General features: G+C 39.4%; 1 protein-coding gene across 1 annotated transcript in view; it reads right to left on the reverse strand.

The window, feature by feature from the left end:
• Window positions 1–14,929, reverse strand: part of ppm1e (protein phosphatase, Mg2+/Mn2+ dependent, 1E) — an 82,405-nt gene that overhangs the window by 66,818 nt on the left and 658 nt on the right. The window lies entirely within an intron of this gene.

The raw sequence follows: 14,929 nt of genomic DNA on the forward strand, positions 1-14,929 counted from the left end.
TGCAGCCCAAAGTGTTATGAGTACGTTCTACAACCACAGAGCGATGTTTTCACAGGTTACATAAATTAAGAAGTAGATTAATAACTAGTTACAGTACAGAGAATAAACTGATCAAGGGCTTCATATTCATAAAACTTCAGCATTAATTTAGTTTCACATCCATCGTGGATAGATCAGGCTGTGAGCCTTCAAGCTCTGCTTTATGTTCTTAAAATCAGGTCCAGATAAATGTCAGGAAACTTGATTTGTGGCCACATATCAATATCCATAGACTAGGAAACAGTTCGGATTTCTGTCGAGTCCAAATTTCCCTGATTAATGCAAACATTAGTCCATTGTCCTCCCATTTTTGCCGCACCTCACAGCGCAGACTTCCGTGTTTTGCAGCCCAGGGCCAAGCAGCTACTGTGGCGTCAGTGTAATCCCCCACTGCTGTGTGTGTAGCTCCACCTTTTTGGGACGGATAGGTAAGATTGGTACCCCTACAGAAAGGTGCCGAATGGGACAGTACGGGTCGGTTGTTTGGGACCCTTTCCAACTTTTGCTCTGGAATGAAAACGCAAAAAAAAAAAAAAAAACACAAGACATCTACCATCAAACACAACTTTTCTCTTGTAGCCATGATTGACACCTCTTGACCAGGCTCCACTATGACCTATGAACTCTGAAGACAGTTGACAATGACCGGTGAGGATCACACTTGTAGTGTTGCCAGTCTGTTGGCAAAGACAGGATTTTAGATGTACAGGCTGATATGATGTCATCAGCAAAGATAAACATGCATTGTCTAATCAAGTGCTGGCTGATCAGGTGTCTGAACTTGAAAAAAGTTAAATTAAGAGTTTAATCTCTGTCCAAACCCACAAATGGGCTCAAAAGTTTTAGTTTTGTTGTTTCTTATCTTTGTTTAAATTGTGATTTATGTCTTAATTCTCACCATAAAACTGGTGCTGTTGGATTTGAAATGCCTAAAAGGTGAAACCTGCCCGTCATGTTGTAAATGAGGCCTGGATGTCATCTATATGTCTGTGCTTGTCACAGCAGCATAACTCCAGTCATACATGGAGTAAACCCTCTTCACTCACATCACTCTGTGTTCACGCGGCACAAACTACATCCTCCTCTTTTTTCAGATGTGATTCCCAGCTGCCTGGAGGAAAATGGATTAAAACCTTACTGGCATCATTTCACACACAGGCTTTGTCCACACCCCCAAATGCGCTGAAGCACAAGTGCCTCACCCGCCCCTTATTAACACTCCCTCTCACACAGAGGGGATCTCTCTTCTTGCAGAAGTCTATTATTAGCTGTTCAACCCAGAGACAAACTAATGACACGTTGGGATGAATCACCGGAGCTGCTGCCTCCAACTATCATTACACTCACGGTGCGGCTACTGTAGACATCCATGGAGGATGCTGGACACCGCACAAACACACCAACACGCATACCAGCAGACTGCTTCACGAACTGCTCTTAAAGTTCTGCTCCGTGACCCAGAGAGGCACACGACACGTCTGCAGGTTTTCCCTCTGAAACGGCCAAAACCTGATTCAACAAACACTTCTCTGATACTTTTTGGTTACAAGTAAAATGTGTCCATAGAAGGAAATTCTCATGTATATGTCAGCACATCTGAGAAGAATTTTAACTTGTCTGTTTAATTCTCCTGTTCTTCACTTTACTAGAAAAATGTGGGGATAATTTGTCACTTTGATACTTTCCTGAAAACCATGTCTTTAAAATGATAACCTCCATTATTTTTATGATCGGTAGTCTCAGAATGTACAGAGGCTTTAAAAACTACACCTACTTCATAAGACAGGTGCTTTGAAGAGGAAATGATCTATCAAAATGGCAGGCAAACTCCTCCTTTTACCATCTTTTATGTGGAGTTCGCACTCCTGCTAAGGCAGTGGTTCCCAAACCTTTTCTACTGGGCCCCCCTTTGGCAGATGAAAATATTTTCAGGCCCCCCTACCTCTCAAGGTACATATCCACATGTAAAAACATGAATATGTATGACCAACACACTATTATTTACATTTTTTGCAAGCAAATTTCTTTTTTAATAATTTACCACAACATTAAACCTAAAGATTTTGAGCATTGAAAATCTGAGTCTCTGAAGATCAAGTAAAAACTAAAAAAGTAAAAACTTTATGGACATCTTTTAGATTAGTACGCTCAGGCCTGCATTTACTTCAGTGACAACGGTGGACTTATTTGGTGCTGGAGATCTTTTTGTGTCTTGAGTGCAGCTGTGAGACTGCCACTCTCAGTTCATTTTCAATGTCCAGTGATGGTTTGATTTTGTATCGTAGATGCAACAGCCTTTGCAACATCCTCACTAGGGTGACACAAACAGAAAAAGTGTGGCAAAGCCTCTCGTGCCTAGCTACTACGACTCCTTTTCCACCAATCCAAAATGCAGACAATGTCTTGAACTTGAACTGCAATTATATCATTGAATCTGAGGAGACTTCATTAACCTCTCCTCTTCTACAAGGCTGAAATCATCAGCGGGTGCTGCTTTGCCTGCCTCACGGCCCACTTTGGGAACCACTGTGCTAAGGGTAGTTGAGCTCTCAGTCTAATGTGATAGCTGTGAAGTACAGACCCACAGCATTCAAGAGTATGTTACTGTTTTATCTAATCACTACAGTCTTAATTATTGGCTGGATTCTGATCATTTCCGCCCTTTATTGAGGAAAATGAGAGCAAACTGCCGCGCTGTGGAAAGAAGTTTAGTTTTTATGCTGATGTCATAAAGCTGATACGTTGCTCTGTCACGTATGTCCGTATTCACATCCCATCCGAACCGTACCAGAGTCCACTTGAATCGTGCCTGAGACCATCTCCCCAAGTGGGCCCTGGCCCCGTGCCCGGGCGCGGTTCGTTTGCATTCACACTAATAAAACGAACCGGACTTTGGGCTCAAGTGCACTCGGATCCGGGACCAGGCCCCTACTGTGAAAGCACCCTAAGAAACATGCCTATTGACAGTTTCAGCCCAGCTGTGCTCCTGAACTTTTAAACAAAATATCTAATAATCCAAATCATAACATGGCAGATTGCTTGATATTGAAATTAAATACTGTCGTCCAAAGAATCAACACTGTATCGTATTGTGCTGAAACTGACCATTTACACCCCTAGTATCTATTGTTGAATGTCTTTGGATGAAGAACCCATCTGAGGAAGTATCCTTTAGGTTTGTGAAACACTGAATGACATTCTCACTATATTATTCATTCAACAGGCCAGACAACTATTACACTGATCAAGAAAATAATAGGAAAAACTATCAACAAAGTAAATAATCACAACTTTCAGCCCAGTTCTTAAATACTTGGACAACCAAAAGAGCCAGAAATCTTTTAGAACTACTTTCAAACCATTTTCCTTTTTGTCAAAAACATTTTGACACACTTTATTTGAAGGACTCAGGACAGGCTAGGTCTTTCAGTCCCTGTTTTGTTTCTCCTGGACCAAAAGCATACGGTTTTTGTTCAGTACAACACAGGCAGCTGCTTTCAGAGAAAAGCTTTAAAAAAAACCCTGTGAAGGCGTTATGGAACTCTTTTTCTTGTTGTTCATCCTGTTTTTCTCCCCTCATTTCCTGTCAGTATTGCAGCGTGTCTCTGTTATACTGATTAAAAAGACACTTACTGAAATAACAGGGGGTTTTAGAGAAAGATACTGCTTAAAGGTTATCAGCTTAAAGGTTATTAACCAACATTTGGGTATTTTATTACTATAACAAAGAATGTCCTTAAGATACTTTTGACACCAGTCCTCTTAGCTTTAATGTGTGATTACCACGGTCAGAAATCTCTGATGGTCGATGTGGATGTTCATCATCTACCGGTTATAACCATGTGTTAAATCATTTCAGTGTCCAAGAAGGCAGACAAATTCTGGTTTTCAGAAGAACCTGGTCCACTCACTGCTGCAGTCCAGTATTATCAACCTGCCAGAGTGACTGAAACATGGCCAACCCAGTGCCCGCTGAATTCAGACTATACAACAAAACACCATTATGATTACTGTGAGCAAGGACGCCTGAGCTGTTGTTACTATGACAACTGATGTATATGTAAAGAAATGTCAAAGAAACACCAGGCTCAGACTTTGTCAGAGGAACATTTCTGCTGCAGACAGAGAACACAGCTTTAACTGGCAGCAGACCACGCTAATGGGAGCATAAGTGATACATTAGATCCAGTATCAGGTCTGAATACGGGCTGATACATGATCCGTGATCCCGCTTACTCCTGTATCAGGGGAAGGAGACAGCAGGTTTGACTCCAACAACATACTGAGGGCTTGTTTTACTAATGTCAAAACACTTAAAGCCAGGCAGCCTGGAGCTTTGTCTGCTTCAGAGGCTGATGGACTTGACCTGAGATGTTTCTTCCATGTGAAATAGGGGTTCTCTTAGAAAAGTCTGCCTGTCTTTTCAATACTCACAAGTTTTAAATGTCATTCTGATTATACAAGTACAATCTCCATTATAAAAGGACTTTATATAAAAACAAAAGAATTGACAAAATAACTCGAGAAGAAGTCATTACATTTATAGCACAAAGGAGTTGGGTTGTACTTGTTGTCTATTAATTAAGTTTTATTGTATAATTTAAATGTCATATTCAAAGCTTTCATGTAAGGTAAACACTCCTAGATTTACCTTCCTACTACTGAACACTATGGAGAAGCTGATGGCCATCTACTTGTTTATTTCTATTTTTTTAATGAGAGCTGTTCTTCAGCAGCTATGCTAGAATGCTATCAGAGACATAAAACCCACCGAGGAGTAAAGGCAGATTAATGCTGTAAGACATTCCACTGTACCATCAGTCAGGTCAGGTATGGGAGCATATGCCGATTTGGCACTTCACTTTGCCAGGTGATGTAAGCATGCATCTTTCTGAAGACGTGGAGAATTAAAAAGCCGCAGGTCCACACAGCCATCATCGGTAGTTACTACTGTCCTAGGGTTTCTGTATACCCTCCGGCCTTCCACACTGGTCATGTGTCAGAAAGCCAAAAATTTCCTGTCAAAATCCTGAACAAGATATACCAGGGATGCACTGATGCAATTGTTCAACATCTGCCGATACCGACACACATCAGCTAAACAAAATTTTGTTTAGTTTAGGATGTTAGAATCCCCATTAGCTGCTGCTTTACTGTGACATGGAAAGACATCAGTAGCCTTTTCCCTTGCTGTGTCCAAACAACTTTATGCTGGCATCTATTACACCTAACTCCTGAGTCTAATAAGAGTTTTATGACTGGGCAGACAAAGTCATCTAACGGGCAAACTCTGGTCTGTTTTCAAGGTCAAACACATGAGAAAATGTTGAGACAGTGGTTGTCCAAGAAAAGAAGAAATGAAAAACCCATTAGTATCATTAATCAGCTAAATTTAGGGATGCTCAATATTACTGGCATGATTTTGGCATCAGCAGATATTAGCTCATAGTTAGTTATAAGTATTGGCAGATATTGACATTTCTGCCTGTATTTACAACCAATATATTGTCCCTATGTATAAATATGTTTGTGGAGTTTTAGGCACAACTGGCAGACCTTCAGTGCTTAACAAACTTATTAAACCACCACCCAAAGTAAGGTTTATGCCACAGCTTCCCTAAATTAACAGCATTGGTAATTACCAAAATCATTTTTTATGTTTCTGTAATGGTTAATACACCAATATGTAAAAGCTCTTTAACCCACATGATATTTTTAATTTTTATAGTTATTTACTTGCATTCCTGAACAGAAAAATGAGTTTTAGAGGTTGAATGTTATGCTTGATTGATTTCAGACTTCTCAGAGAAGCCCAGTGAGCCGGCTCAAATTTGGGTATAAAAAGGTGAATTCAGTTTGAAATTCCTCATTCCTGTTCAAAATGGTAAAACGTGGAGAGCTCACTGAAAATGAAAGAGTCCACATTAAAGCACTTCATGATGCTAAATGGTCTCTGAGACAAATATGACAGGTGGTCTAAAACATTTGTTAAGCACTGTACATCAGCTTACGTATTACCCTTGTTCATCCTCATTCCTTAAACATTAAAGTGTTTTCTGAAGACTAAAGATTTAGGTCAGAACCAAATATATATGGAATACTGTGCAGAACTTTTAGGCATGTTTGGGTCAAATGTTGAGGCTGAAGTAAAGCATGTAATGATGAGTTAGCACACCTTAAGGAGGATTGACACAACCCTGGTTATGCTCTGGATGTCACTGCATATTACCGAGAGCATGGGAAAATAGTCTGTTGAATAACACCCCCTGGTTGTACTGTGGATGTCTCAAGGGCCTGAAAATTGCCAGTAGTCTATGGGCATATCACCAGGCATGAAGACAAACGAGATACTGGGATGACTGTATACATTGGTACTGTTATATGCATTGGCTAAAATGAATTGGTAAATATCAGTTATCAGCATATATCCATCACTATGCATCCTGACTTTTTATTCTAAAGATCAACTCCAGTATATCGGTCCTAATTGTCAAAGTTGGTGCATCTTTAATCTAAACTTTAACCAGCCAGACAAACATACTGAACTACTTTTGAAGCACAGGACATTACTATTTCAAAAAATAAAATCAGTTTGTGATTATATGTACATCTGCGAAATGTGCAGTATAAAGGCACCACCTTTTAATGTGTTTACCATTTTAATGTCTCAAGTATGGCATCTTGGTTGCTCTTTTTCTTTGACCGTACTTTGAGAAGAGGGTGAAACACATTATTAACATTTTTTCTGACTGACAGGCAGAGCTGAGAGCTAAGTATCACTTTCATTCTCCATAGAGGCGAGGAAGCTGCAGATTGTAGTGATAATTATCAAGATTCTCTTTTGTCTGTACAAGACAAAGGGATAGCTTGTCACTGAAAATCATTTTTTTAAATCCTGTAAAACTATACTACATTAAAAAGAATACAGTAATATAAAGAAAATCATCTTACTATAAAAATGATTTGATTATAAATCCTTAAAGGCAACAGGAAACAAAAACAAAGTTTGGCTAAGAATAAGGAAAGACACCCTCTGTCATAATGATTACCAAAACGATCAATGAGAGGTTTATCAAACAACCAAGGTTCAAGATACCAATGTGTTCATGTGTTAAAGTAAAATGTTTAGTTGAACAACCTTCACCCAACTTCTGCAAACACACTGTGTCTCTTTGATAAAGTAAAACTACTTCCTCCTTTTCTCCAGACAGACCAAAGTTATGATATCTGCAGCGTTATGTTGTTTCAGCGATGCCTTTGGTTTTCTTTGGAGTACAGTGTCGGACATCCATGATCCAAGGAAACATTCCTCTTGACTTTTCTCAACTTCTCACCTTTTCTTGCCCTGTATCAGAAAAAAATACCAGCACAAAAACTTGCATGCATAAAACAGCCCAAAATGAGTGTCCTTCTTGACCTTGGAAGCAGCTGGAGCAGCTAGCTCCTGGTAGGGTCTCTTAAGATAAACGACTCTGTGGACAGGGGCCAAGCAGTGAATCATAGACTCCTATGAGCCAAATGCACTGCACAGAATGCTAGCCAGAAAAGAGAGACAGAGGGATAATTTACAAAGCACGCTTAAGTGATTTGCTGCAGTTATTTTAGTATGTTTGGCTAGTAACCATTATACACAGCCAGCCTGGATGGACTCCATCTAAATGACTGAAGCATCTACAGCTTCCAGCCAAACCTGATCAGGAGCAGGAGCAACGTTGACATTAGGAATCACACTCTTATGTGGACTTGGAGAGCTGTCCACTAAAAATTACAACACCCAGTCATCGAGCAATCACACATTTTCCCTTGTTTCAGCTTTGTTCAGTATCAAAAGGACTGTGGTTGTCAGGGAGCCCAGAGAGCTGCTAGAGATGAGTTTTTCTTTTTGTGTTTTCCTGTGGGAATAAAAGAAGAGCACAGATCCTTTATGTAAGAACTCACTGAACATAGAAATGCTACCATTTAAATAAACTCCATCACAAGAAAGAATGATCTTTTTGGATAAGCAATACTAACAAAATATACATTTAAACTACAACCCCAATTCCAAAAAAGTCGGTTTGCTGTGTAAAATGTAAATGAAAACAGAATGCTGAATGTTTTACAAACCTCATAAATCATATTTTATTAACAATGGAACACAAGCAACATATCAGATGTTGAAACCGAGACATTTTACCATGTCATGAAAAATATTAGCTCATTTTGAATTGATGACAGTCTCTAAATGTCGGTAAAGTAAGGAGACCTGTTGCTAGACTTTTGGGGGAGGAATGTTGTCCCATTCTTCTCTGATGTAGGATTCAGCTCAGCACCCAGACTCTCCCATTGTGAAGCCATGCTGTTGTGATGGATGCAGTATGTGGTTTAGCATTGTCTTCTTGAAATATGCAAGGCCTTTTCTGAAAGAGATATGGTCTGGATGGGAACATATGTTGCTCTAAAGCCTCTCTCTACTTTTCAGCATTGATACTGCCTTTCCAGGTGTGTAAGCTGCCCACACCATAGGCACTCATGCAACCCCATACCATCAGAGATGCAGGCTTTAGTGCTGTGTGCTGATAAAAAGCTGGATAGTTCTTCTCCTCATTAGTCTGCAGGAGACAGTGTCCGTGATTTCCAAAAAGAATTTCAAATTTTGATTTATCTGATCACAGAACAGTTTTCCATTTTCCTCAGTCTATTTTGAATGAGAGAAGACAGCAACGTTTCTGGATCTTGTTCACATTTTGCTTCTTCTTTGGCTTCTGCATGAGCTTTAACATGTATTTTGGCACAGTCAACTATGTTGACAGACAATGATTTCTGGACTATTCCTGAGCTCATGCATTGATTTCCAGTTCAGAATAGGCCGGGGAAATTAATCACAAATGAGATTAAATTGCAATATGGCATACAATTTACAAATCGCAGACGTTGCAATATTGCTTTAACTTGAAATATGTCAAAATACCAGTTTAATACATTCATTTTTTGCAGCAGCTGAGATTTTATGGACATTTTACATATATTTAAGTGTACATTTTTTCAATGATTTGCAAAAATTGTCCTTTTCATGTTTTATGTACATTTTTTTTAAACGAGTGACGTAAAAAAAAAAAATCCCCATTCAATAAAGCAATTGATATCAAATTTGCAATATGAGCAACAATGATTGTAATTCAATATATTTTTCTAATCATTCTGCGCTAGTTCATTCTATCTAATATTGATGAAGCTTAGCATTAGTTCACTTACCCTTAGCCATGATTGGCTGATAGCCAGCAGACACCAATTATTGCCTCCCAACTCACACGGCCAATCACAGCTCTTTCTCTCAACACAGCTGTCCATTTAAACATGACGTACTGCTCACTAATCCCTGCTTGCATCAGTGCTGATGCATCACGCTGCTGCTGGCAAAGCTTCACCTCCTCCACCCCAGCCTCCTCCTTAATTGCTTAAAGCTTGTTAATAATCGCATATCAAATCGCAATCACAATACTGGGAGAAAAAAAATTGCAATTAGATTATTTTTGCAAATCGTTCAGCTCTAGTTCAGAATCATGTCTGTTTTTAATGCATTGGCCCCTGAGGGCCCGGGGCTCATGAGCATCCACTGACCTTCAGTTTTGTCCCTTGAGCAGAGATTTCTCCAGATTCTCTGAATCTTTCGATGATATTGACTGTAGATGGTGGGATATTCAAAGTCAGTGCAATTTTATGTTGGGGAACATTTTTCTGAAATTGCTCATTAATTTCCAGACACAGTTTTTTTCTAGGTTAGTGAACTTCTGCCCATCTTTGACTCTGCCTCTCTAAAATGCTCCTTTTATACCTTACTCATGTTACTGACCTGTTGCCAATTAACCTGATTAGCTGCTAAATGCATTAGGACCACTTACTTTTCCAGCTTTTTGTTGCCGCGTCACTACTATATAACATGAGTTTATATTTTAATGAAATGGTTAAATGTCTCAGTTTCAACATCTAATAGGTTGTTTATGTTCTATTGTGAATAAGATATGAGGTAATGGGATTTGCAAATAAATTCATTCTATTTATAGTACACAGTGCCTCATTTTTTTTAATGGGGGTTTTTATCATGAGTACCTATTATGGTACAGTATACGCTTGTTTCATGGTATGAAAGTGTATCCTTTAGAACCACACTGATTTAAATATTGCTGCCGAATGTTAACCTTCTATTGTAGCAGCTAGCTGAGTTGGACTCAGAGTAAAAGCTTTGTATTCTTAAGTGTAATCTGCAAAGTAACAACTGCTTCTGTCATACCAGTACAAGTAAAAAGTCATAGATTTTCCTCTGAAATAGAGGACAAGTGTAAATCAGCATCTCAAATTTACATTGCAGTACAATGTTTGAGTATAGATACTTTTATTTGTCCTATAGGTATATTAATGATCAGTAAGTGAAGTGTCAGTCGTGGTTAGTATTATAGGACATTTTATTTTAACAAAACACAACACCAGATTATGAACTAGAGGGGCAAACAGAGAGCAGAGACCTCCCCAGGGCTTTACCAGACTTCTTAATGTTAATGCTCATCTGTGAGTTGGGTCTGCTCCCAAATTCAATGAGTTCTTCTTTGGCTCATGCTACAACTTTCCACCAAGTTTGATGAAAATTGGCCCTGAAGTTACTTTTCCATTATCTTCCTGACAAATAGACCCAGCTTATTTTGAAGTCGGATGTGCTATTACTGATATTGGATCTGGATCTGTTCCAAAACTCAGTGGATTTTTCCCATGAGCTGTCACTTCTCCAAAATTTATGTCAGAGCTTTTATGTCTTTATTTGAGAGGACAGTGGATAGAGTGAAAAATATGAGAGAGAGAAGTAAAGGACATGGGAAAGGAGCCATGGGTCAGGTTCAAACCTGGACTGCCCATTTTGAGGACTATGGCTTCTTCACATTGGGCAAGACCAAACCACTAGGCCAACAAGCACCCTTAGACTAACATTTCAAGGCTGCAAAATGGTCTGAGCTTTAAGACTGGCATTTTTGACAGGACCTTCTATTCGATTGCTCAGCCTTCAGCCTGATTACCATTATTACACATAACTCAGCAATATCCTAATTTAAATCTAAACAGACAAGTTTTTAGAAAAATTCACCTGGGGTGCAGATAGCCTAGTGGATAGGAAGCGCCCCGTGTATGTGGGCGGCCAGGTCCGGTCTGTCTCCCACATGTCTCTTTCCTACTCTCATATCATCCCTGTTTCCGACACTATCCACCATCCTTCTGTCTAAATAAAGCATAAAAAGCCCACAAAATCTGTCTAAAAAATTCCCCTGTGCAGTGTGTGCCAAATTCACTGATATTTGTCACAGATTGAATAATGTAGCCTTTGTAAAATTATTTCTGAAAATGTCCCCATGTTTTTTTCATGAAGTGAAAGTATTAGGCCCAGTATTAGTTTCACTGGAGTAATATGAAAGTTAACAGATGAGCTAAAGTAAAAAGAAGCATGGATCACTGAAATATGGTGGCAAAGCTGATCTAAAGCTTCGCAACAACCTAAAACTTCCACACTAATTCATTTTCACATCCATCACTGATGAACCAGGCTGCATGTGCCTTCATGCTGTGCTTAGTGTACCTGAAATCAGGTTCATGTAAATGTCAGGAAGGTTTATGGCCACATGTTAATGTCTTAAGTCCACTGTGAGTCCACTACAGTAAATAATATGGATCTTTGAGTCCAAACATCCCTAACTTAAGGGATATCAGTCTGTTTTCTCATGTTTTTATCTGTCTCCGATTGAGCAGACAGTGGTGTTGCAGAATGTTTTGCCACTCTGCCCTTTGAGCAGGAATGCTGCACGCTGAAAGTGACGTCAGTGCATACTATCTATTCTGACTAAACTAGACTGTGATTTATTTTTAATTGAAAAATTAGCATCTTAATGTGGGATGTGTATTGGACTTCCTGTGCTTTTGCAGCCAGCCTCAAATGGACTGAAGAGTTGTAGGGGGTGTTTTTTTTTACACTTCTGCATTGGCTTAATTTTTCAACCTTGGAGCTTGTGCTTGATCTTAACCCCACAACTTTATAATTAATTTAAGTTTAAACAGGACTCTTATTCACTAAATAAGCATCATGCTAAACATGGAGAGAGGAGGGTGAGTGCAGCAACGGCTCAAAAACGTTGGTAAAAAGTAACCAGGTCAGGTGCTTTTCAGGATGGGAGGACAAACTTCAAACAACGACAAATAGAAAAGTGACTTCCCAGATAATGTGCATATGTGGCGGTCAAAACTGAAAATCTGAGGCACTCTGATGTGATAAAATCCTTTATTAAACAGGGATGTCTGGCGTTACAGCTCACCATGTGTATTTGTATCGGTATAAACTATTTTGTGGTGGTATAAAAATGTCTTTTTGCATTTTGATGTTTGCTGTCGTAATGTCAGTTTTTTGAAATATGTGCTTTTTGGGTGGTTATTGTGGCCTTCTTCAGGTGTCGTGTCACATTACACCTTACTTGTATTAAAACATCAGTTTTTTATCCGTCTATTATGTCCTGATGAAGACTTGTGGTGAGTCGAAATACATAAACATACCTGTTTAAAAAAAGATTTTTATCTTATCAGAGTGCCTCAGGTTTTTCAGCTTTGACTGCCACTTCTGCCATGGACTGTATTAGCAAATAATCTGGACTGTGACAGCTAAATGGATAAACTTTTTTTATTATGATTAATTTCAGATTTTCTGTAGTTAATTGCAAATAATCACTTCTTTTATGCTACATTTTAAAAATCCACTATGTTGCATTTAGAGTGGTGTTTGTGTTATTTTGGAGTTTTCTCCTGACTTGTTCTGAGGATAACTGACTTCCTGTTTGGCTCCTGCTTTTATTGGTAGACAGAGGATTTAAACATGGATTTCACCATGGAAAAAGGAAGTTCTTATGGACTAAGAGGAAATTAGAGCACAGTAAAAGGGTAACTGTTAAATAACACAAAGTACAGATGAGGTTTGACTTGTCCACTGAGCTGTCTGTGAGTTTTTTTTAAGTGAAATGAGACACTACTTCTAACTATTGATTTAGAACAAAAATTCTAGTGAGAGATTGGGAAATCTTCTGATCTGATTCTATAAAATCAACCGCTTGAATGCAGCTAAAAAACACTTTTGCATTTGTCTCAAATTCTAAACAAAGAGATTAATCCCACCTTTTACTGGTAATTGTTCTTCCTTGGCTTGTGGTAAACTCTAAACAGTATTCAAACAAAATGGGCCAGTAGTTTAACTCTAATCCTGCAGGCAAACAAACAAAAGACAGAAAACATAACCTCTTCAGGGAAATAATAAAATAGCCACTAATGGATGTCTGTTCTGGCTGGTGCCATGAATCAAACACTTCACAGATATGCCAAAGAGTCTCTTTGATTCTCAGACACAGACACAGTATCTAAACATCATGGGAGCTGTATTATTTGGATAGAATCATTACAATGGATGTCCAAAACAATAAATCTGTTCTCATTTCTCCCATCACCATGTGTGAGTGCATGCTGTCAGCACATAATTGGAGGGGGAAGGGAGGGTAAGCTGTGCAAGATGTTGAGTGTTGGATGCTCAATGACCTTATATTCACCAGCCAATCAAGCCCGGGCATCGTGACAAAGGCAATATGCATGTGTTGATTTGATCTGCTCCAACAGGTTGAATGTGCGAATGCATCCTGCTCTCCTGCTCACTGCAAACACCTGACAGCACTACTGGCTGCATGAGATCCATCCTGCCACGAACATATGCTCTCCATCACGGCTGGAGTGCAACCTGACCTTCCGAGAGGCACACTATAATGTGCCTATAGGGGGTCGTCTGCTTGCAAACTGGGTGGTAGAGACACTTTTTTTTCCTGGGACATACGTACACACATGCAGCAGTCCCCTTGCCACTAGTTGCCCTAGATGAATCCTTCAGCCCTGTTCTTCCCAGCACAGTTTCTGCACCTATTTTGGATTCAAAACCAGGCCAGGCAGCAGAGCTCAGGGCAGAGCTCTCTCAGCCTGGCTCCTCTTAGTTTTACTGTTTCTGCACGAGTTCATCTATGTCTTAAAATCATCACATTGTGTAGGGTTTAAATCTGATATCTGGATTTTAAAAATGCATTTGCATTTCATGGCAGCCCAATTTTAAAAGTGTATTATTGTCTTGAAAATGCAAGATTTTGTAGAGGTTGTCTATCTTATTTAAGGTGTGTATATCTCTGTTGGGAGGATACAGCTTAGAGTGTGTGCTCTTTCCTTTGCAGCATCTTTTTTGAAACAAAAAAATGATATTTTTCCTACTAAAGCGTTTGCCCACGTCTTAAAAATGCAAGATTTTGAAGAATTATGTCAGCCTCTCTCAGAACTAAATTATGAGTACCATCTTGGCTGATAACATGCGTCTGGGAATGTCTTGTTTCCTTTGAAGCCCCCCCTCCCCCCCATTTTCGAGGGAAACGACGTGAATTATGTCCAAAATGTCACAAGCAATTACTTCCAGAAAGCAGAATTTCAGTCCGTGACATTTCAGTCTGCGTCTCTGATTTTTGAGAGCGTAACGACCAGTCTAACGATTGAGGCTAATAACGTAACCGGTGATGCTATTTTTAGCCTGCATGAAGATGCGCTCAGCAGTGATGGCGATGGCCTCCTCCCCCTCCTACACCATCATGACGTCGTATTGTTACGCAATTCCAGGGGTTCACCTTTTGTAGACCTCCAGCACTGTCACCACTGCTGCAAAATTTGTGGCACGACTTACCGAGCAATGCCAAGACAGTGTGGGCTGTTTCTGACAGTTCATGATACGACACAGACCTGCTGTCCGCTCATAACTTCTGCTTTTCTATTTAATTCCTCTAAATGTTTCAGTAAAGACACTTGACCAAAC

The sequence above is a fragment of the Cheilinus undulatus genome, linkage group 12 (genome assembly GCF_018320785.1).
Source record: "Cheilinus undulatus linkage group 12, ASM1832078v1, whole genome shotgun sequence".
In the NCBI taxonomy this organism is placed as follows: domain Eukaryota; kingdom Metazoa; phylum Chordata; class Actinopteri; order Labriformes; family Labridae; genus Cheilinus; species Cheilinus undulatus.